The sequence below is a fragment of the Aphelocoma coerulescens genome, chromosome 2 (assembly GCF_041296385.1).
Source record: "Aphelocoma coerulescens isolate FSJ_1873_10779 chromosome 2, UR_Acoe_1.0, whole genome shotgun sequence".
Classification (NCBI taxonomy): Eukaryota; Metazoa; Chordata; class Aves; order Passeriformes; family Corvidae; genus Aphelocoma; species Aphelocoma coerulescens.
Window position 1 is genome coordinate 163,982,034 of NC_091015.1, and position 25,254 is coordinate 164,007,287.

The following is a 25,254-nucleotide window of genomic DNA, read 5'->3' on the forward strand; positions in this document are numbered from 1 at the left end:
AATTTCCTTTCCACGGTGATTGATGCTGACCTTTCTGCCAAGGTATGAGGTGCCATTTTCAGACCAGAGACTCCTTTCCTCAACATACAGCAGTAAGTTAATATTTTCATGTGCACTAAGCACAGCATCCACAGCATCCTGTAATATTTCACATTTCCAGCTCCAACTCTTTTTCCACCTTATGACATATTCTCAAGTCAACACTTTATGTTTTCACTTTTTTTTTCCCCAAGAGGAATTCATGATGTTAATGAACACTTGGAAAATAAAACCAACATATTAAGTGTTCTCTCATCCCACCAATAAAATGACAGCTCAGAGTCATTGGTTCAGCATCCTGGAAATCACTGAGGGATTATTCCACTTGACACTGTGTGGGTGTATTACATATTATTAGACTTGAAGCAATACACATAATATATTTAAACAGAACAGAACAGAACTTTTATCTTTGTTTTGTCTACACAAGTCAGTTGATCCAGGACAACTGCTGACTTCTAAACTTGCAGAGCAGACAAGGGCACTCTTATTTCAGGAGCTGAGATTACCAAATGACCTGAAAAATTTGCAGAACTATGTGTTTCCCCAGAAAAAAAAAAAAATTGTATTGCCAGCAAAAGCACCAGCATTTTTTCACCACCTCTTGAAATTTGTCATAACTAAAAATAATGTCAAAAATTCATACTTCAGAAAACAAATTGAAATTATACTTTCTTCTTGCAATTCACAAGAAAACTGATTTTCAAATAAGAAAGTAAATACTGTTTTCTCTAAGCCCACGTCACCCTTCACACAAATTACACAATTTGCAACAGGTCTGCAAGGCTGAAGCACTGCAGTAAAACTCCCCTGCACCTTCCTTGAATATCAGGGGTTTCTTAGAAGTGTTAAGAACTGGACTGCTTCCTCGAGAAAACAGGATTTCTTTATCTTGTCCCTTTCTGACAATTTAGGATGCAAAGAACACAGCAGCCTCTGCAATAATCCCTTTTTCTGTGCTAAGCAAACCTGCCAAGGCAAATGCAGACTCGCTGCTTTCCCTCTGACACCCCAAACTGATAAATGGATAGGATTTTTTTCTGCAAGTTTTTAAAACTGTGGTTGCATTTGACCCTTCCTTCAAAACCAGGGGCACTCACAGCCCCTCTCTTCCACCTTAGCTCATCGCAGAGCCCCACACAGGAGCTGACAGTGGAGCTTAGGAAAGACTGAATTGATGTATACAAGAGCCACCTGCTTTGTCTCTCCAAATCTTTCAGCTTAATCAGAGCCCAGGGCAACACTGTTTAATGTCAAAATTATCCACTCCCTTTGCTACCAAAATCCTCAATAAAATACATCAGTGTTCTGAAACCAATGAATAAACCTATTTCTATTATTAATGTATATCTCATCCATTTCTATTGCCATCAACATTTGAAAACTTTATCCTTTTTACTTTTTTCCTCTTGCAAGAGCACACATTTCCTACAAGTGCAACCACTGACAAATTTAAGGTAAAAATAATGAAAAATTGATGAACACATAATATAATGGAACATCCACTGGGATAAGTACAAAAAGATTTATAATTTATTTATATTTTATGAATAAGAAGATTTTGCTATTTGCTTTGGAAGCTGGAGAAGCACTTGCAACACCTCCTGAAACCAAATGAAACAGCAAGAGTCTGAACCAGCTCCCACATTCCTACTCCATCCCCTGACTTCATAGTATATTGTTTTTACTTCTACTGATGCTTACTCCAGGTAACATCACTTTAAGCACCTAAAACAAAGTATCACACACCTGTTAACAAACTATGCATCTTCCAGTGTAATTATGAAGGATTTCTCAGACTCTCATTCCAAAGTGAAAATCTTATTACCATGGCTTCATAAAAATGACTGTTAAAAAAAAATTAACATAAAATATATGTTAATATATATATTATTGTCTACTTTTTTTTTTTTCCCCCTCTTGATTGGCAGTGCTGCAGCCACACAGTTTGATGTGTTCAGGAAGAACCATCCCATCTACAGGTCCCATTTGCAGGCATGAGGATCATGCAGCAGTGTGGGAAAATCCATCCTCCTGGCACTTTCAGTGCCAGGATGTGATTGAAATCAGAGGACCTGTGACTGAGGTCAAAGCTCTGGTACATAAATTCAGGAATAGGGAAGCCAGCCAATCTAGTACAGTAATCTAAAGCTGATTTCATTCATATTTAGGCAATTTCAGATTTTAAAAAAGTTTTCAACTACTTTTGCAGACATTAACAGAGAACTCTCTACATGTGTTGTATTATCACATCTTGAACTGGTGATGACACTAAAATGAATCTGGGAGTGGTACTGAGCCCTCTGACAGCAATGAAACTTTAAACCTGGAAACAAGAAAAAAACTCTTTTAAGTGTTTGAAGAACTCCCTATTTTCTACATTGCCTGTTGAAGAAAGGCCAGACTTTGTGCCAAGCCTTCTGAGCAGGGCATACAAGTAAAACACAGGGGTATAGGGATAATCATCACTCAGGAGATCAATCTCAGAATGCTTGGATGGGAAACAATTGGTTGATTGTGAACTTATTAAAGATACCGGTGGCAAGACCAAATTTTAAAGCCTCAGCTGCACAAAGTGGTTGTTAACCTCCAGTTCTGAAGGGAAACTCTGCCATGATAACCATTCTACACTGTCAAGCAGACACAAACTACACACACAAGGTTCAAAATATTGACGGTTCTGTAAAGGTTTCCAGCTTTAAAAAAAATTCTTCTGAGTATAGAATAGAATGGTTACTTGATACCAAAATAAAATCATCCCTGTCGACCTTCCCATGTTGCTCTGCACTTCAGCAACAATCAATGATGTCAAAAATTCAGCATTATCCACTTAACATTCTGACCAAAACAAAGTAACTTCAGCCACTGCCTGAGATGTTGTTGAAAGAAGTTAAAAAGGACCTCAAAAACAATTGATGGATGGCTTTGTGAACTTCCATGGTACTTAAACAAGGATAGCTCTTGCTGGAATTCTTCTCTAAAGTAAGGGTTGCTTTGTACAAGGGAATGGACTGATCACTGACCATAACAGAGAGGAGAATCTTCTTATTTTTTTTTTTCTTCCCTGAAAGTCTCGTTTTAAATTCCTTGTCTTGGATGAAATATTACTGTAGCAAATTGTGAAATTGAAAGAACATGATGCAGTAATAAAAGCCCAGTTTGCTGCAGGAGCTAGCAAGGAAAGCAAGGATGAAAATAATTGCAAAGGCTGAAGTGAGACAGGACACAACCCTCAGAATTTCTGGTGGAATTGCCACCAATTTTACTACAATATGAACTAGAAATTTTCCTTAAATATAATTTAAATTTAATTTAAGGTCCTTTCCAAACTAAACCATTCCACGAGTCCATGATTCCAAGGCATTGCAGGGTCACTCTCACACCAATGTCTGTACACTGGACTTGGCTGCAGATGCAGGTGACCAAAGAAGGTTATCACTCACTAAGGTTCTGAATGAAATTAAGATATTTCCAAACAATTTTAAATTAGAGCAGGGATCCTGTTGGTTTAACACCAGCATGTTCTGACTCTGAAACAGCTGCCTTTCACTTAACTTTAAAAATGCAGGAGAAATGGAATGTTAAATTGGGCACTTTATATAATAAATATAATTTTGTTGACCCCAGGTTCCTCAGTTAGGCAGGTGCCTAGATTTATGCCCTGGACTAAACCCCTACATTGAACTTCATTTGGTAAATTTATCAAACCTGGTAAGATTGATGGAAAAAGATAGAAAACATGCCAAATGAGGCAAGGATAAGCTGAAAGCTGAAGTTTAGGTATAGTCACATGCTTTTTCACTCCACAGGCTACACAAAGCATGGTACAGCAGGGCCTCTTTGTGCCCTTTTCACCCTTATATCCCCTACACTGTCACTCATGTGTGGTTTGTAAAATATTTCAGTAAGAACTGATTCTTGATACTATGCATATTTCCCCTTTCAACTTCTATTCTGTCAGCTCAGTTCCTGAAAGAGGAAGAATGGGCAAAAAAAAAATGTAGGCATGGAAATTATTTTTAGCCTGGACACAGAAAGCAGTAGCACAGAGAAGATAAGCTCTCCTGGTATGTCATGAAAGAATTTGGTGTAGACAGAAAAAGTAAAATACAGAGCCTAAAGAAATACCTTTTGTGATAGTTTTACTGCAGTTACAGCCTGCCTAGAGCCCACAAAAAAAAGCCCAAGACAACACAAGTCAGAGCAGCTCAGTGTGCACCAGGAGAAGATGCCTGAATGAGCATCCCTAAGAAAGAAGAGTTCACTCAAGTGTGAGACTGCTTCTGGTTTTAATTCTGATTTTATTATGGGTCTCCTTCAGGATCTATCTCTACAGATCTGTGTCCCATTTATGCACAGGGTAGAAAGAACTACACTGTCACACAGGGATTTATAAATTAGGGAAGCAGTGGGAGATTTCCTAAAGGCCAATTTTCCTACACGAAATATAAAGGTAAAAGCAATTTTTTCAATGAAATGAGAGAAGGGCTGGTCTTGCAGGATAAGGGATGAATGAGGAGCTGGCAGATAAGGACTCTATTGCTCTGTTCCCGATTTCTTGAAGCAGAATTTGGGAAGTTTTTGACACCGTATCAGAATTTTCCCTTAGAAAATACCAGCAGAACCCCAGAAGGACTCAAGGTCTGGATATTCTCTGTTTATCAAGGTGGTTGATTGAGACACTGCAACCTAAAGGCTCTCTGATAATATTGGATTGATGCTGTACAATTATTAAATGGAAACTGCTGCATCATTAAGACCTGTCTCCATATGAAGCATTTAGTAATTAAACATGTATGTTTTTAATACCCTTCCCATGCTATGGCTTGCACTAACATCTACCAGGTATACTCGACAGCCAGAGTGGGTACACAACTGAAATCCGGTAAAATAAACCTAAATTGATTCTATCCTGTGATATCTTTTATAGAGAAAATGGCTTTATTTTGCTTTCTTTCTTAGGCAGAACAGGAACTACAGAAAATTAGAGAGATGTAACTAAAAAAAAAACACAAGGGATCTTGACTCAGTGTGTGTATCACTTTACCCTTTGTTTTTAATGATTGCTTTGTAAAAAATGTTTTCATAGAAAATTGCTTTTCTGAATGCAGTTTTACATTTTGTACTTTCCTGTAACCACAACAAATACTGGTGCCCACTCAGTCGGCCAGAATTAGTGGAAAATTAAATATAAAGTACATAGTGAGCAGGGGAACATGCAGCCAATCTCCTCTTCTGAAACAAGGCTCAATGACTCTAAATTGGAATGCATAAGCAAAAGTAGTGAAAAATAAAATTGTTTAGAAAATAATCAAAATAAGTCGTAACTATAAATGCATCATATTTGGTTTTGGTTTTTTTTTAAAGGCATTGCAAAAATTTTTTTAGTTCTATATGAACATAAACATGCATAATATTTCATTCAAAGAGAGCAGGTTTTAAAATACTTATAGTGATTACTGGAGGGGAAAAAAAGTCTTCAAAAAAAAAAAAAGTCTCCCTGGGATTAAATGCTTGTTAATCAACTTGATTTGTATTTTCAAAAGTACTTGTGCTAGCCATCATGTACAGACGCATTGCCAAATTGGAATAAGAAGTTGGTTAAATTCAAATAGATTTTTGCAATTAAGAGCAAAGAAAATTAATCAGTCCAATACATACAATCCTCAATACTGTTCCAAAGTACAGAGATACAGCTAATAAATTTCCACACTCTTCTCTTCCAAACATTTTTTAACTCATGGAACTGCAATCCACAACTGGAAGTAGCCCATAAGGGAAACTGTGTCAACACATGAAAACTAATTTTCCATAGTCTCATCAGGAGGCAAATGCCACAGCATCTAACATCAAGAATAACCTGACATTTTGGAACCAAAATCAGATCACTGCTTGTTTTCCATCAGCATCATCAGCACTAAGTTCCTGAGCAGATGAGCTACACAGGGTATTCTTCAGGCATCACACCAAGCTAAAATCAGCATGAAAGGTAACAGTCAAGAAAGTGTCCATCTTCCTAAAATCTGTAATTTTAAACTGGTAATTGTTCTTATGGCAGGATTTTGTTAAGGTTGACAAGTATAGTTAAAAATCATCCTTGTATGCCTGAAAGGTCTTGGATGTTCCCCTGCCTAGAGATCAGAAGACAGGGCCAACATTATCAGCTTCTGCAGAATTTTACATTTCTGTTGAAATAAACAACTGTTGTGTTCCTCTGGGGTTGAAAGAAATCTCTTAGAAATCTGCATCATAACCCAAGTTCTCCTGGAGCTGCTGCTGGTCACACTTTGGCTCAAAAGGAGCACTGTGCATTAAATTATATTAAGAAGGTAAAATCTGGAGCTTCCAAACTTAATTTGGAAGGGATGCTAAAGATCATCTCATTCCGACCCCCTGCCATGGGCAGGGACACCTTCCACTATCCCAGGTTGCTTCCATCCCATCCAGCCTGGTCTTGGACACTTCCAGGGTGTCACCAAAATGAAAACCAGAAGCAGCTGCTCCAAGTGCTGCACTGGGCAGTGCACAAGGAGAGCTGTGACTGGCTTTGACCAGAGAAAATAAATGACTTTTTAAAATTTCTTTCCTTCTTTTTGCCCCTTCGGAGAAGCTTTCAGGCCACAAGCACAAGAGCATTTGGGAATCCAAAACTCATTGAGGCATTTTTCTCACACCTGATTTTATCAAATATGGTGATGTTATTACAATAAAAGTTTTGAATGAAATTGCTGAATAATCTGACAACTACAAAAATTTTCAGAAACATCTAGAATAGAATTTTTATTTGTCTCAAGTTCATATCTTTCATTCTTCACTTTTTAATTTAATCTAAAATGCAAGCAGACTGATTTTCATTTTATTTGCCCTTTTGTCAGGGATCTTAAATCTGTATAAATCAACCTCTTCCAATTATTTACCCTCTCCTTAAAGCAGAATTACCATTTATGATTTTTTCTGCATCATATGATTTCAGATTTCGTAACGCATGGAAACATTCAATTGAATTTTCTTTCCCTTTAATTGTAAATCATACATTGTTGTCTGTGCAACTTTCCTATTTTTCTGCTCAGCATTTCTTCATGTTAAACCTTTTAGAGCTAATTTTTGACATTAAGCTTACACTAAGATGAGCTGGGTTTTTTAACAGCCTCTGTCATTGAAGAGAACAGCAAAAATTTTCACTCAGAGTAACTTGGAACAATGGAATTAAAGAGCTACAAAACAATTTCAAGGAACACAGGTCAGCACAAGTGTCAGTATTAAGAATGGCCAAGTAAACAGACTGGGGAGAGGGAAATGAGGAAAGAGCGAGTCCTTAATTCTGGATTGCAATGAAACATTAAAATTCTTTCTGAGGTGAAGAGTGATCCCTGCTTGTTCACTGGGGCTGATGAATGCCACCAATTTTGGTTCAGCTTCACTTTGCTAAAGGGCTTTGAGAAAATTTCAGTAACAAAAACCAGAGCAATAATGTCATTATGGCTCTTTTCTCTTTCCGAGTTGGAAAATCACAAGGGTGTATAATAAAATTCAGCAAAGAGGGAAGAAGGGTACTTCAGGTAACCCAGGGATGATCATTCAAGAAACAGGTCACTGAAAAGCATTGTACTGCCAGCCTTGGCAGTGCACACATTATTTAGATAAACTCACTTTATTTATCTCTAAATGTTATGCAATTCATGTGTGCAGCACAAGAATTTATAAGCTAATTTGCTGACTTTATTTGTCACTGTTTGCACTGAAAGGACCACATCAGTTTGTTCACCCACAGATTCAGACTTTGGGGAGAAAATGTTTGTTTTGTGGTGGCTCTGTTAAAGATTTTCAGGAAAAAAAACCAGTAAATTATCCTAATTATTCTATTTTAAAAATACTGAAACAGATCAAGTAGAAATTCCTTCAGCAACCTGTTGCCAGCTTAGAACCCAAGGTCCATGTTCCTGCCCTCTTCAGCACTGCTTTCCCATTTATCCTTTGTCACATATCTCTGGCACACTTAAGAATGTTGAAATATCACAAATACAAGACAATTCTAACCAAAGATACGAAGTCCCAACACGGCCCGAGGTGCCAGTAATACAAAGAGCTGTTTATTTAGTGTTTCTAATTTCCCATTTAGTTTTGAACATTTTTATTAATTCTCAACAACCATACATCAGACTTTGACAAAGATGGTATATGTATCTTATAGGATTTATTAACTACTCTTTATGAAATGTTTGTAGAATTCAGTGCAAAGCTTAATTAAGAAATACAGAAGTTTTAATCAAACACATTATGAATTTTATACATTTGCAAAGCAGCTAGTTAGAGCATATTTTCATCCCTTAAGGATTTGCTTATTGCAGAGTAACCAAAATATTAATGATACCTAATTACTTTCTAAAAAAGAAAGACAAAAAACAAGTTCTTCCTTTGAAATATTAATTAGTTTCAATATTTCTTTAGGGATTTTTTACCTCTTTCTGATACTCTGGATTGTTCCATTTAGTGAAAAGCCAAAATCAACAGCAACAAGTATATATTCTATTTTCAGCTTGGGAAGGAACAGAGGTGGGAGCTGGGTCACAGGCATGAGGGAAGCCTGGTGCAGGCTATATCCCACCTAAAGCAGTATCAGGCTACTCTGTACTCTCACATCTAGTTTATGTTGGGTCATTTAGACTTAAACACACAAGATATGAACTGAGAGAGCTGCTCCCTCCTCAAACAGGAATCAGAATCCTTTGTGTCCACACAAGGTCCTGAGGCTGGAAATGCTTCACAAAACCAGCAAGTTAAAACTACAATGAATCCTCTTTTCTTTTCTTTCTTTTCCTTTCCTTTTTTTTTAATAGATGGCTTTAATACAACCGTATTCAAACTTTAATTTGGTATGCCTGGGATGGTAAATAGCAGTGCACCATAATCAACTGTTATTATGAAGAATGAGTTGCCCATAATCTGTGTAATAGAACCATTCTCTTGCTAATCCATCAAGCACTCTGCCAAGGACACTGCAGGGACACTAAAAGCACCAGTTCCACTGTCACAGGATTTCTAATCAAGATGGAAGCAGTTGCTGGAATAAGGGGAGAATATGATTTGTTGTGACCAACAGATTTCATCTTTTGAAAATAAAAGTCGCGACAGAGCAAAGCTCTTTTCTGCTGATCCATTTTTCTACCATTGTTAACATATGAAAGCTGAGGTTTGCAGCTACCCAGAGCTTGGGCCCCAGCATAAGCTTCTCCCTGAACTTCAATTCTTGACAGGCAAATCAAGAATGGATGATTTGACTGGAATGTGACACTGCACAGGTCTGAACAGAAGCCACAGAAGTAAGAGCACAGTCCACTGAAACCACACCTTGTCAATCAGCTTCTCGGATTGTACCAAAAATCTTTTGATTATCCAACATCAAATTCTTTCAAAAATTCATTGAGAATTCAGATTTTTCCTCTTTGAACTCTGCAGGAATTATCTTCAAGCAATAAAATCATATTGCCTGCCAGAAAGGCAAAACCAAAAAAAAAGCCAGCACTTCTATACTGCTCATCGCACTGCAACATTTATGAACCAGTGAGCTTTAGTAAAAGCTGCAGCATTCAGCTTTTCCACGAAGCATGATGAGCTTTCCATAAATTGCAGCCACGTTTCTCCTAGAGGGATATGAATAAGGTCTATTTATGGAATATTCAGCAAGTGGATGCAGGGTGAAAATACCACTTGTTTCTTCAAAAGACTAAATTACCAAGTTTCTGTATCCTGGATTCCACAATCTTTTCTTCCCTCCAAATTTTAACTCCTTTTTCACAAACACACACTAATCATATAAATGAAACTGACCTACAGACAGCCTCTGTGCATTTTTTGTGCATGTAAACATGCAATAGGAACACTATAAATGCAAACACATAAAACTGAGTCTAGAAATAGAAACAGCAGCGAAGATGTTTTATGGAAAAATCTGAAAGCAGAGACAAAAATATGAACATCCTTGAATGAATACCAGGATGATCAGGGTAAAGGAACAAAGATCACTAAATCTTGAAAATTCTCCATTTACCTTGGCCAATTTGATTTAGCTGGCAGGAACACGTGCCACAGCGTGACAACCACAGGTAATAATTGTTCACCCAGAATTCATTATGTGCTAAAGTCCTATTTTCCCAAGAAAATCAAAGATCCATTAGTCTCTTGTTTTGCTTTAACTTGATATATACAGAAGTTGTATGTTCCTGGACAAGGAGGGTGTAATTCCAAAATTATTTTTTTCATAAAACATACAAAAGAATGGGCATAACTGGGAGCCAAAGGCCCTTTTCCTACAACATCAGGCACTTGAGTCTAGCTAAAAGCGAAGACTAATAGTCAGCAGTATATTTAAGTCAGGGATCCAAACATTGCTAATGCTGAAACAAATGAATGACTGCCTTCAACAGACAATTAAAATTTTTAAAATCACCTGTTTTGAAAAGGCCTGAAGCTGTTAAAATTCCATGTGCCTTTTCTCTCTTGGAATGATAAATGAAGCCACCAGCTGATAGGATGTTCTACCACAGGTTCTATTATTAAGCTGTGCAAAGAGGCATTGGCAATTATTACTAATTTTATTTTAGGCATCAATACAGAAATGTAGCTGGAAGAAGTTCTTTTCAAGCAGTTCTCTCAGTCTGTCCAGACAGATAAAATGCAGCCATCTTCCCAAAGAAAGTGTGTGGGTTTTCAATACCGTGAAAGGTCAACCATTCTCACAAAATTAAGTTCTTAGAAGTTCTGGTGTTATTTTGTGGAAGTAGAACCTAAATAGTAATAGCATAATGAAGTTATGAAGCTTTCCTGAAGCTTCCAGGAAAGAACCAACTCTCTAAAGAAAATATTGGAGGAAAATTATTAAAATCTCTGAGATGGAGATTTTCATAGGAAGCATTCTCAGGGTACCCAGGAAAAATGGGAATTAAAATACATAAAAAGCTATTACATGTACTGCATGACTTATTTATATGTATCTAAACACTCTGAAGCAGTACACACCCCAAATTTCAGGGACAATGAAAAATACAAACACACAACTGTAAATAACACAAATTTGCCCAATGGGCTCAAGTAAATCTGGATTATTTTCATGTATACATGCTGATCAGTAGGACAAGCACTGAATATAAATAAATGCTGGTTTGATTAAGGCTTATTTTGTGGGGTTTTTTAAAATAAAGATCATGTTGTCACACTTCCAAGATGATGCCATATACTTTAGCAGATGAAATTACATGAGGAGGAAACAGTTATCTATCAACAAGGCTTCCTGTGTTAACCTTGCACCTTTTTAACACCTTAAACTAAGGCAACAGATTCTGAGTTCTTGTTCTAGAAACACTTTTTAACTCATAACTTGTTTTCCCTTTCCTCACCATAACCCTAAATCCTTCCTCTCACCTTAAATTCTAAATATAAATAAAGTAACTACTGAAGAAAAAGCTTCAGTGCATGTAAGAGGCCTCTGCAGAGAGCTGTGAGGATGTTAACTGGGAGAGTTGGGGTGGAAACATGGAATCAAACCTGGCCTTAGTGCATGTGTTGGCATTGGGAAGTTATAAAACAGTGATGATACCACTCCTTTCCAATGCCTGACTTGGCATTTCTTTTTAAGAATAGGACTGGCCCTGCTCTAAGTGATGGAATGGATGATGGCACAGGTCCAGTCCACCTACATTCTTTAAAACTTCAACAGCTCGCTCACAATACCTCTTTCAACGAAACTAAACCCAACCAACCTCTCCAAAGCATCACAATAGATTTACAATAAAGGTAGAAGACAAAATCAGATGTTCTGAGATGTGGAACTCCAAGCTTTTGTCAGAAATTTATTCCTTCCTTTTCACTCCTTTTTACTTTAGGGCCTCCACCTTTAGTCTAAATGTTATATTCTGAAACTATGGGTTTATGGTATTTACGAGTGTTTGCAAAGCACTTCGAAAGTGAAATGTAACTACTAGGAATGAACTTTTAATTATAAACTATCTACGAAAATTGTAATACATGGCATTTTTCATTTGTCTTTATTCCTGTTCCAAAATATGCAGTGAGAGTGTTAAATGAAAGATGTCACAGTGCAGTCTCTACACAACATAGAGAAGAGGGTTTAGATGAGATGTTAGGAAGAAATTCTTTACAGTGAGGGTGGTGAGGCCCTGGCACAGGTTGCCCAGAGAAGCTGTGGCTGCCCCATCCCTGGAAGAGTCCAAGGCCAAACTGGTCAGGACTTGAAGCAACCTAGTCCAGTGGAAGGGGTCCCTGCCCATGGCAGGGAGGTGGAATGAGAAGAGATTTAAAGTCCCATCCAACCCAAACCATTCTATGATTCTATGATTCTGCAATTCTAAGAAACTAGAAACAGTATAGTTACTAAAAAAGTGTTTCCATCTGCGATTCACAGCAAACTTCATACACAAATACCAACTATACAAACCTCCATAACCTCCCACATCATTATATAGGTATCAAATTTAACTCCAATTGTGTATTTCCAACCCTGTGGGACAAAGCAGAAACATCTGTCTTTATTTCAGCTGCCAGTCTAACAGTATGATTTAAGATAAATCACCCTCTATGAATAATTAATACTGATTTCTCAGTTAGATTTGTGATTATTAAGTCATTATTTGTTTGTTTTCAGTGATGATTAATCTGTTTTCCCTTCTCATGCTTAGTCATACAACTCTGGAGGAAAACGAAACCCTCAGATAACTTGCAAATTCTACTTAGAACTGAGCAGTCAGCTCTTAAGAGCTTTGAATTTCAAAATATTCAGCTGAAAAGGTACACAGACCAAAGGATATTCTGCCGTGGGGTTTCATGTGCACAGAAAGAACCCTGGGTTATAAATTACTCCAGCACTGGAAGGTGTTGAAGTTGGCACTCTGAAGCCCAGGGACACGGGCATAAATCATAAACCACCAATTTTTAACGACGATCACATAAAGAAAAGGGTTGGGATAGGAATGAAGGAAATTCCATGTCCTTAGCAATCTATTTCCTGTCTCTTTTTGGGAACAGAGGATCTGATTCTGCAATTCTCCAAGCAATCAAGGCAATCATCCCACCAGCCATTCCAATCACTGATGCCATAGAAAACTACTGGCATTTCCCACTGGATTTGTCTTCTGGGGGACTTCTCTGGTAAATCAGTACAGAGAAGCTGCAACAAACTAGGTAGCAAAAATACACAAAGTAATTGAGGAAATAATCTGGAGAAAGACTTGGCAATGATGGGTGAAAATTGTTTCCAGAGAGATCCACTCCTTAATTTGACTTAGCCTGCAGCAATACAAACACCAGAGCCAAAACCCAGTACACAACTGGGAAGTGGGGGATGCACAAAGACTGTAAGAGGCCTCGTCTTGGGTCAATAAAAAGTCATCCTCAAACTACACTGGAGGAAGGAGAAGGAATGCAGCAGGCTGCAGGGTCAGGAAGACACTGGGAATTTTACATCACATCTGAAGTTCCTCTGAGCTTTGATAATGAACTGGGCTTGGAATAAACTGAGCACGGATTTGTGCATCCTCTAACTGCAATTAAAAATAAAACCTCTTCCTAGAGGTGGCTTCTTGCAACTCCAAGATCAGGAAGGCCTTTGGATATAAATACTGCTGTGATGCTGAGGGGGATATTTAGAAGTCCTCCCTTTCAGAAGGACAAAGCGTAATGCCACCTCATTGCCAAGCCAGTGGCAGGTAAATGAAGCAACAAAATAAGATCTGCCAAAAAAGCCAAACCACAACTGAAAGGACTGGTCATACACACTGAATTAAAGATACTGACAGCAGGTCAGTGCAAAAAGCATTTGCTTTGCTTATTAATCAGGGATGTTGCCAGAAGCAAAGTACAGTCACATAGTTTTTAGTTTAATCTCAAAACAAGCGTGAAAGTCACAGGTTATTAAAAACCCTGAACAGGACACTCTGTTCTGACCAATAATTTCCTAGGCTTTATCCCCACCATTCACTCCTAGTGCTTTTTCAGCCAGTATAATGAGTCATTCACTGGTTAAACCAGAAGACTGTGAGACTGAGCTTCCCACTATATTACTGTCTTATTTTGTAGCCTCAGGCAAAGTAATGATCTTTTCTCAGTCTGTCTATATGTAATATGCATATTATGCTTCTCACAGGGATATGATTCGTTCACTGATGATAAAAAACATTTTGGTGTTCTAAGAAAAACAGCATCATAAATCCACAAGAGGTAAGCAGCCGGGGGAAAACAACTGTCTTCCCATACCAGTGCAGCTGGACAATTTAAAAGTTGCAACAAAGTTTTTACCTAGCATTATATCATTCTCCAGGATCAAGTTCTTCAAGATTCTTATATAAAAAATAATTTTTAAAATAAAAAATCTTCCCAAGAGAGCTTCCAGCCTTAGAAACATAATGTTGGCCAGAAGAGGAAAGTCAGAAGTTCACTCTGCCCTCAGAGAAAGATACCCATTTGACTATTTCAGGACTTCTGGAACCAGAAGGGATGAGATCTTCCACATCACCCCACGAATCCTGAGAGAATGGGAACAGCAAGACTTGAGCTCTGTCAGCTCAGGAGGACCACACAAGCCCAAAAAATGATGGAGATGCTGTAGAGCATCTCCAACAAGCTGAGTTGGAAAACTGGCATGGGAGAAGGAGTTCAGGAAAGCAACCAGATAAAATGGAGACAGAATTTGCTTCTGCAGTTAAACAGACTTGCTCATTTATTTTATCAAAATTCCCCTGGAGCCTTGGTCAGCAGTGCAGTTGCAGAGACTGATAATGACATTTCTTCAGATAGGCACAGTATGAAAGAGGAGTTCCAGCAGTTCTGCAGGAGAATTTTGCAACTTCTTTGCAGGGGGAACTAGTAGGAAACTTGACCTATCAAGGATTTTATCTACTCACAGAATCATGTTTCTAGCTCATATTTCACTTTGTTCTTAGATGCAAAGCATGATGTCCAAATTAGACATCTTCATAAGCTTTGCTCCCCCACACCATACCAACATCCTCCTTCCATGTTTTTAAAAACCTGTTTGAATTATTCACTGTACAGTTCTGAGACTCAGAGTTATTGGGTGAAATGACATATCCTCTAATCTTCACCTTTTACTCCCTAGGACCAGATTGATTATGTTAGATGTCACAGGTATTCCCCTCAGAAGCGTCGAGGAATGTTTTGGAAGGAATTTTTTTGGCCTACTGAAATACAACTTGGCAGAAACAGTTTTCCCTAATCAAGTTTTGGCTTATTTATCTATATTTATTGTGAACACAAGGCAGAAGAATTCTGTGAATTAACAAAACCAATCCGTGTTTCTATGTAGCTCCTTAGGCCTCTGTATGGAGCAAGGGGTATTTATGCAGCAAACAAATTACACATGTGGGCAGGCAATAGTAACAGCACCTTTTATCACATCTTACCTGCATTTCCAGCATGTCAACAGCACATAAGCAAGAATCTTCAGCAAAGAGGAAGATTTTACACTGAGATTTACTCATTTAATTGACAACAGGAACAATGACGTTCATTTCCAGAAATGTTTTACCTTTTAAGTAACCCAATTTACATTTTGTCAACATGAATTGCACTGGATCCTAAATGCTGAAACACCACATAGAGAGAGAAGCAGTCAGACAAGACAACCTTACAGCTCTTAATTCCTTACAAATCTTGAATGACACCCAACCACAAGCAGGAAACCACAGCAAAAATGAGTCTTAAGCCTCTTCCAGAGATTCATGAGAGCTTTAAACAGACAATAAAACACATCAGCACTTACACTTACCATCCACCAGCAGCAAGTCATTAGCTGCAAATGAAATACATCCACTTAACAAACAGGACTGGAATCACAAGTCATCCTGGCTTTGTATGAGGGAGACAGCATTAGCATTGACAAGACTCCCGAAATGAGCAAATTTAAAGGACAGGACAATTAAAATGTTAACCACTGCCTGCAGCCTTATTTGCAAAAGTGTTCCCAACATTGCCACCATCAAACAACTTCTGCTTCAGATGGGAGTGAAGTGCCAAGACCTTGCACTTTGTTTCAATTTGAATTGGATCTACAGCATAGGCTGGGTATATACAATAAACTGAAATCACAGATTAACCCAAGTGGATAAACTGAACTCCAGACACTGCTCTGTAATAGCCAAAAAAGTGAAGCTGAAAAGATGACCCCCTCTGATGTACATACACAGCTTTGCACTGGTGTCCCCACACCTCCCGAAACAACTCCATCTGTCTCTAATAACAATCCTTGAGATTTCAGATGTTGCGATGAGATTTAAACTGAGATTCCTAAACTGGAACTTCAGCTGTGTCAGGAATCGTTAATCCTTTTATAGAGTAACCAGAAGCATCCATTTTGTGATGACAGACTGCAAAAAAAGGGACTTGGAGGGCCATCAAACATGCCAAGAGCATCTCTGCAAGATGCAACGTAGGTATATGAGGTCAGAACTAGGTCACATTTCCATATTTCATAAGGTTTGCCAAGTTCCAAATTAGAGGCAATCACATAAATCTCAAAACATGACAGTAAGAAGATAAAAATTCCCCTTGGTTAACAAACAAATGAAGACAAGAGTATACAAGTCTCAGATAAAGCAGAAAGGAGAACAGATAAAACCTCCCTCAGAAAAAGGAAATCATTCAGAGAACAGTAATTATAGGCAAGTATTCTTGTCTTCACTACAGACACAGCTTTGACATTTCCACTCTCTCACAGAAACTGTGTATTTAAAGTATGAATCCAGTAAAAGACAACTGACAATTGCTGCATGTTCATTGACTCGATATCAATACAGGCTGGAAAGTCTTTGCTCTGTGATTATTTTTAACCTATCTCTGCACAAGGAAGAAATTCAGGGTAGAATTTATTGATAACAAAGTGTTTTAGCAACTGACTTCCATTGGATTTTACAAATTTACAGCGAAGTTGAATGTCAATAGATACCAAACTTACCAGTCTTCAGTTTCAGGCCAAGGCACAACCAAGCAGGAGCATTCACCCACTGGACTCCAAAAGACTTGCCTTGTTTTAACTAATCAAAACCACCAATGGTAAAAAAAAAAAACCAATTTAAAAAATCCCTTTGTCACAGAAATGTTTGTCTAATAAAGCAAATTGGGTGGTATGTGAACAGATAACTGTGAGAACAGCAACTATGGGGGGAAGAAAAAGGCTGTCATAGTGATTGTAAAATTTCAACCAAGACACAACCACTGAAGTAATTACAGCTGGTCTAAGCCCTAACAGGAGTGAAATAGTCTAAGAAAACAAAAGAGAATGTAAACCTACATGGGATTGCACAGGAGTAATGAGTACAAAAATCATCAAGATTAACTAGGGAGGTGGAGGAAAACTCACATACAGCAATACTATAGCAGCTAGAACAGCAAAATCATATGCATTTTCGCAGAAAATAAACATTATCTAATCAGTCTGTGACCCAGTACTTACCTTTTTTTCCCTACAAACACCTGTAGTGAAAGCTACAAACATAGGAATCTGTAATAAATGTGAAAGCTATAAACAAATAATTTATTAATCTGCAGTTAAAATCATGGGTTATGAGCTTATGTAATTTTTTATCATGTTCTCTGCTGATTCTTTTTGTAGTCCAAATGAGCCTCTCTCCACCCATTGTCCCTGCTCCTCTGACTGGCTTCTGTTTCACATGATGGTAAAGCTGAATTAAGAGCTGCCTCCTGCCTTCCTCTTTGCCCACCCCGGGGGGTGAAGGACACACTGACTCAACCTCACAGCCTGATCCCACCCAAAACCAGAAGCTGCTATTTTTTTCTGGTTTGGTTTTGGTTTGTTTTTCTCCTGCTGTTTTAGTGAGTTGAATCGAGTCACTGTGCCATGAAGTGACACAGCCAGAAACACCTGAGTTTCTTTCACATAAGAGTGAGAGATGAGAGATAATGGGACTAAGCAACATCTGGCAGTTTTGATAGGGACAAGCCATTACTGCCTTTTCACAAAGCCATCCCCTCCCCTTCTCTGTCTTTCCCTTCAGCCAATGCCCATTTACCTAAATCTCATTCAATTGTAAAAGAAAATAATTGTAGAATTGAGATCCCTTCAGTTTCCCCAATTCTTTTTTGACAATCCTTCAATTTTTGGTTTATTTATGTACTGAGGACAGGAGCTGCCTGTTAACGTGTGCTCACTCTGTGCTGCTGCCTGGCAGAGGGAACAATTTATCAGTTATAACCACATGGATTTAGCCAAATGCTGCATATACAGAAAGCCAGGGGAAGATGGTGTTAAAAACTGGCTTGGGTATGCAGAAAGAGTAGAATCAAAATAATATCCTGATATGAAAGTAACTGTTTTAAAAGGTATGGGATAATGGAATCCATGTGTCAGAAGACAGGAACAGCAGCAAGATTTCAAATAAATTCTTAGAGAAATACAATTAATTTCATTCCCCCTGAGAAGAAAGTGTACCTATCAGTGTATTATTGTACTCATACTTTTCCTATGCTACATGTTTGGTGAATAAAAAGGGTTACATAGCAGCTTATTATTATTAAAATATGATGACAGTGCCTGTGTCTCCCCAAGCAGCACAAAACTCCAAACTCATATCCTCAGAAAAATCTTTTAATTTTTATAAGCCATCTGTCAACAGGCTATTTCCTCTCTGCCTTCCCTTTGATCATACAACCCTAATTTTCTCAATGTGGCAATTAATCTCTTTTCCCCCTGATTTTTATATAAAGATATTAGAAAACTGTCTGAAGCCTCCACATTGTAGGCTCAACTAATATATGCAGACTTGTATTCCTATAATTATTCTTTCTTTTTCCCCCTCCTTTCTCCCTTCTCCCTTTCACATATCATCTATCATATCTTGTTTCAATAGGACCACATGATCTTTTTGTGCTCACTGAGTACCTACCCGGTGTCTTGTGCCAGATATAATCACCCACCATCCACAGTTCTGTTCCTCAAATTACCAACAGAAATGTCCAGGTTTTTGACAAACTCCACGTTGATTTTATGTCTACCATCCATGCACTACACTGCTAAAAAAATGAATGGTGTAGATGTCAGGCAGAAATGTGTGTGCCTGAAACCCTTCACTATTTCAGCAGATTGTCTTTTGCTCACATTAGGTCTTATCCCCTTTATTAAAAAAAAAAAAAAAAAATATATATATATATATATATATATATTAAAAAAAAATACTTTCCTAGAATGAATCTTTTGAAGAATGGGTATTGAGACAGTCTTTGGGAAAATAAAATCATCCTCCTAAAAAGCAGAACATTTAATGTGATTGGATACATCACTCCCCGAGTATTCATTTCATGCGCAAAATCCTTTTGATGCTTTATACCTTCAGTGTCACAATAAAAATATCTTCTTATTACTGAGGCACGATAAGAGAGTAAACAGCAGCTGTGTGATAGCACTGATGTAGCAGAACATATCCCCCTGAGGATTCTTGACCTTTCAGCCTTGGTTTTCAATGCTGCAGCTAAAAATAGCTTTTCTCCACTGACAAACATTACAGCTCCATGCTGCAGAATAGCAATGAGGAGCTCTATGCTCTAATGGCTTTACTATAAATAGAATCTCTTCACTGCTAAAAGCTCTTCATTAAAAGGATTAGTGACTACAACACACAACAGGAACAGCCGATACCAAACCTCAGGCTTTGTAGCACAAGCTGATTGTAAATTTACTCGATTTTAAGGTTTATGAAGTAACTGTATAATTTGGTGAGTAAAGCAGAATGAAAAAAAACCCTCTCCCCCCTTCCATTTTGGAGGGCTGATTTTGATATAAAATTAATAGCTTGAGGAATCGGCTTCCTAGTATTCTCATTTTCTCCAGTTCAATGCCAAATTGACTGTATAATGTCAACGTCAAAATGGAGCACAAAGTCACAACAAAACCCATGTCAGTGCTTGAGCATAACAAATGATCAGTTCTCTGCTAGAGCAGAAAAATTCCCTTTCCTGCCCAGCTTCAGACAGGGACACAAATTCTCCCAGGGCTGGGCTGTGGCTCGGCCGTGCTGCAGCAGGGGTCACATTTGGAGACCGAAGTAGGAGGGTGACAAAGCCAGAGAAGGTGAGCAGCAGAGTGGGAATCTCACATCCTGTTTCAGGGTCAACACTTAATAAAGCCAGCCTTAGGGGATTACTTTGAGATACACTGGCAAATACACCATTAGAGTGATGCCTCACAAATACCCAGCCACGGGAGGAAGACTGGAGACAAGATGCAATTGAAGCAGAAATAAAACACATGTTTTAAGTGATGAGTTATCCTAACATGGCAACAGTGAAAAACTGAACAGGAAGCCAGAAACTTCGAGGAAGAAGATAAACATTACTTGCCAAATGTGAGATAAATTGACCATCTACAAATACCAGAAAAAGACAAGCTTGTCAAATACTCTGTTAACAAAAACGTGTCCAAAGCATTCAGAGATTTTTAAACTTCAGTGGTACAAATGGTGGTGTATGTGCAGTCAATCAAGGCAATTCAACCCCTCTGAGACTGATGGTATTTGAAGATATGCAGCAACCCTGCACATCACTGGAAAAAGGAAACTATTCAATTCCCAGGTGCAGTTTACTTGCTCCCATCTTAGCCTGGCCTACAGAGCCATCTCTCCATGAGCCACATTAGCCAACAATTAGCAGTGCTTACAATTAATCTCACAAATGGGCTACTGCATGTTCTAAGTACTGGTCAGTCCTGGGCCCACACAAGCAGGATTTGGGCCTCAAATCAAAGGCTGTTTCTTGTAGCACCTCCATATGTGTGTGAACATCTTATCCCAAAACCAAATAGAAGGTGGTCAGAAGATAGGTACTGAAAGGGTGAGTCAGGTCTTCAGCCCTATGAGGTTCTTAAAAAAAGGAACATCTGTCTATGGAGCCATTCTGTATGTTTAATTGACAAACCAGTGCACCATCTGATTGCCCATCAGTGAATTTCACTCATTGATCTTTGTCTTTTTTACTGAGGTTCTGCAAATTTGGTTTTGCTTCAGCACATTTAATTTGTTTGAATTAAAGCAGATGTGGTACTGTTATTCAATTTTTTTTTTTTTTTTTTTTTTAATAAAAGCCATGGTTCTGAGTAGTTGGAACCAATGGCACATTTAACTATATTCTGAGTTTTCCTCTTTTATATTTGTTTACTGCTAGAGAACAGAAATTTCATCAAACATAAACCAAATTTAGATTACCAAAATAACTAAGTATGGCTTTTCCCCCTCTGACATTTGGACAAATGGCAAATTTTGATTGCCTGCAAAAATTGCTAATATGCAGAACTGCATACTTTTTTTCATTTTAAGTTAGAGGATTTGCTACTAACATGCCATATGCTGTGTGATATGTTTAACAGAATGTTACACTTCTAATTGCATACCAATCAAGGGCTCATATTTTCCAACAATTAGGAGGGTAAAGTATAAATTTCCTCATGTCGTCGGTGCTTTCAGGCATCCAACAGCTCCTACAATATTTTAATCCACACATCTTCCAAATCACAAACATGGTTTCTCTTCAGTAAGAGACCTCCAGATACAGGAGACTGAAATTGAGAGGATGGGGGGCGAGGAGAAAGAACAATGCATTTCTACTGACAGCACCATCCTTCTGACCTCCCAGGATTTCCCACTAAAGTCTAAGATATTCAACCCCAAAAATGGGGAGGGGATCTTAGCTGGGGTTTTTTGTAAACCTATTTATACTGTCTTGACTGAATGACTTTTTTTTAATATATTTATATATATGAAAAAAATTTACTTAAATACATATATATATATATAAATAACATAATGAGGTTTCTCTGTTAACAGGAGCTAAAAGGAAGAAGCCTGAAGCTGTATCTGACATCTTAAGGATCTTACAGAATGAGTTTATCTGTACATTCAAAAATAACCCATTTTCAGGGGTGAAGAAAATAAATATTCTCTAGTCTTGGCAATTACACCTAGATTGAGTGGAGTATGGGAATGGAAAATCAGGAAACAGCTCTCCAGGTAGATCTTGGTAACTTTCATTTTTAGGCAGCCGAAGGTATCCAATCCTGATTTTCACCATACAATTTTCAAAAGTTTCAAAGGCATTTTATGCTGATTAAAGCTCATTTTTTTAATTTGTATCTATTAACTTGCTTTCTGATATTCAAATTTCACTAACAGTGATGAGTCTCCCCATCACATCATTTATTATTTATTGTGAAGCATGAGTGAGCTAGTTAATGAACAGAAAGATTACTTGGATTCATTTTTATCCCTGTTTCAAAACAGAAAGAATCCCCAATGACTTCTCTCCTAGACATTATTACATACAAGTACAATTTTACTGTACTGAGTAAAATATTTACTTGTTTTTATTCCAGTGTGTGCAGACTTTAATAAATTCAGTTTGCCACCAGAATATGAAGTACTGAAATTAAAGACTGGATAATCACTGCTTATAAAGGTAGTTTTAATGTGCTATTAATTGCCACATACCATGTACTCAAATTTAATTTCTAGGGAAATGCTCAGGGCAAGTAGAAACTTTAGCACTGGAAATATGTGAGGCTGGATAAGTATCTCCTGTTTTATCAGTGTTATCTCAGAAAACTCCTTCACACAGCCTTCTCTCTAGATTTTTGCATGTCTGGAAAGGCACAGGAGTCATCATGACATTATTTCAGTTTAAAGCTCCTTCTCAAAGGTAGTTCAAAAACTTAATTACTGCAAGTTTGTGTATAAATAGTACTATCCAACAGTATTACCTAATGGTATACTGGCAGTAAATATGAATGCTCTTAGCATGAACTTCTGGGAATAAAGACAATAACTGAACAGTCAAGGGTCACATTTGGAATCTGTACAACAGAGAAATGTCCACAATCCACACATCACACAGTGACGTTCTAATTAGAGGAGTAAACTAGAATGTGAGGTAACTGATGACACAGCCAACCTGCTTCAAAAGTCCAAAGGAGCAACGTTTTAGTACCTACAGGCCACTAAGTCTGAATAAAATGTTGTTCCCGGACTAAATGTCATCTCTGGTTTTCTGTAACTTTTTGGTCCTTTCACTTTTAAATTTAGGCATGTAACAATTTTCTGCTGAGTTCATACCATCAAAATACCCAACTTAAGGTTTGCTGATTATTGTGGCATTTTGGCAAACAAACAGCTCCGCAGTCTGAAACTCCACATGAATGACAGAGGTAAATGCCATCGGTGGTATTTTACATAAATTAGGTAAAGTGACTGGATTATTACCAAGTTGCCAGCACCAGTGGAATACAAAAGACACTTTTAAAGGAGAACAGGAAGGATTAAGGCTGCAGTATGTCAGAGTTGTTGGTAATTTCACTCAATACATTGCCTAAGAAATGATTTATTACACTAACAGAAGGGTTTGTGAAGGTTAATTCTGCATGATGAACAAGTGGCTGGATTTTTTTCACTTTCTCAAAGTAACAGAAGAGTTTCACTGTCTGCCACCGTGCCTTTTGAAGAACAGCTTCCAGATTATCATCGCCAGCCTCTATTATGCCTCCCCTATCAGACATGTATCACTTCATGTCACAGTCCTGCTCCCCTCTGATCATTTTTACTTGTCTGATTCATGCACAACATTCTCAGAGGTACATAACCATGTACTGTGACAGCCACAAAGCCAAAACAATTCCTCAGAAGCAAACCATCTTGTATTGCCTCATTGTCATTCCTTGTCTTATGTCGTTCCAGCATGGTTTTTTTTTACCTTTGTGTAGCATCTATTTGTTCTTCAGGGATTTCTGAGTGTTACTGACTCCAAACAACTGCACTACAACCTTCCCAAAAGTGGAATTATTGTGTAATGAAAACTAACATAAACTTGAAATTCACTTGCATATCTGGAGCTGCTAACAGCTGTTAAATTTCCAGCCGGTAAGGCTGATACTGCTCTATTACACTATTGGTCATGGTGCTGAGTACCTGAAACTTGAAAATTAATCAAAAATGACTTCTAAAGATTTTGGTGGTTTCATAATTCTGTATTTAATCAAAGTGACTACATTATTACCCATTTTAAACATTCTAGATCCTACCAGAGATACACTAGAGAGACACAGCAGCAACTTGGTAAACATTGTGTTTTATCCAGGCACCAACAACACTCACATTGGTCTTAATTCATAAACTTTGATATGAGCCACAAGGTTTAATAAGCTGGATTTACTCCATAATTGCCTGTTACAAACTCCTGTTTATGAAACAGGCAATGCTGGTTTCAACAGCTTACATCATGTCCTATGAAATACTAAATATTCACTATAACTTTGGTGGTTAATGAAGGACAACAGAGAGCTTGGAAATAAAAGCACAGATTCACGTTAAGGTTGAGATCATTAAGGATCCATGTCAGGAATAATTCTACTGAAGATCTAAGCTTGTCAAGGAGATCTAAGAAAACAAAAAACACACTTTACACCAGACACAGACAAAGGCTACTGAGATAATTGTGGGGTGAGAAATAAAAAAACCCCTCTGCTATCAAAGAGACTGGGAGAGTTAGTCCTGACTGCTGTCTCAAGATGCACAAAAGAAAGAGCAAGAGTGATAAAAGGCAAACATCAGAGACTGAGAAAAGCTATTTAAACTAAAGAACAATATTGACATGAGAACAAAAGAGCTGGAAATGAGTCACAAATAAATTTAATCTTGAAATTCCTATTCGCAGCAAGGATCTCAGAAGAGCTCAGTAAGTTTACAAAAGGCTCTCCAAACAAAATTATATTGAGACACCTTCTGCAGTCTACTGAATTAAATAACATGAAGATGTATATTTCATGTTATGAGATTAATTTAAAGCAATATGTAGACAAAGCACCATCTACTAAGTACCCATGAGCAGAAATCATCTCCTTCAAACACAGCCGAAATGTTTAACAAAAACAGTTCACAATTAGTGAATGGTGAACGCATTGCTGATTAATACCTTCATTAAGAACAGATGTTCAGAAACTTACTGGTTGATCCAGCAAAAATACATACAAAAATATATCTGCTAGGAAAACAGAAGAGGTCATTTTGACTCTTTAACAGGCAAAGTTCAGGTTGTTCACTCCAACTGACAGCTGCTCACTGATCTTATTTCCATCCCAGTCTCAGACCTTAGATTACATTTACCACTCATTTTTATTTTCTGTGCTTCACAACCACT

At 37.8% G+C, this 25,254-nt stretch overlaps 1 protein-coding gene across 4 annotated transcripts in view; it reads right to left on the reverse strand.

Annotated features, from left to right (window-relative positions):
* TRAPPC9 (trafficking protein particle complex subunit 9) overlaps window positions 1-25,254 on the reverse strand; it is a 459,459-nt gene that overhangs the window by 204,347 nt on the left and 229,858 nt on the right. The gene's annotated exons all lie outside the window — the stretch shown is intronic.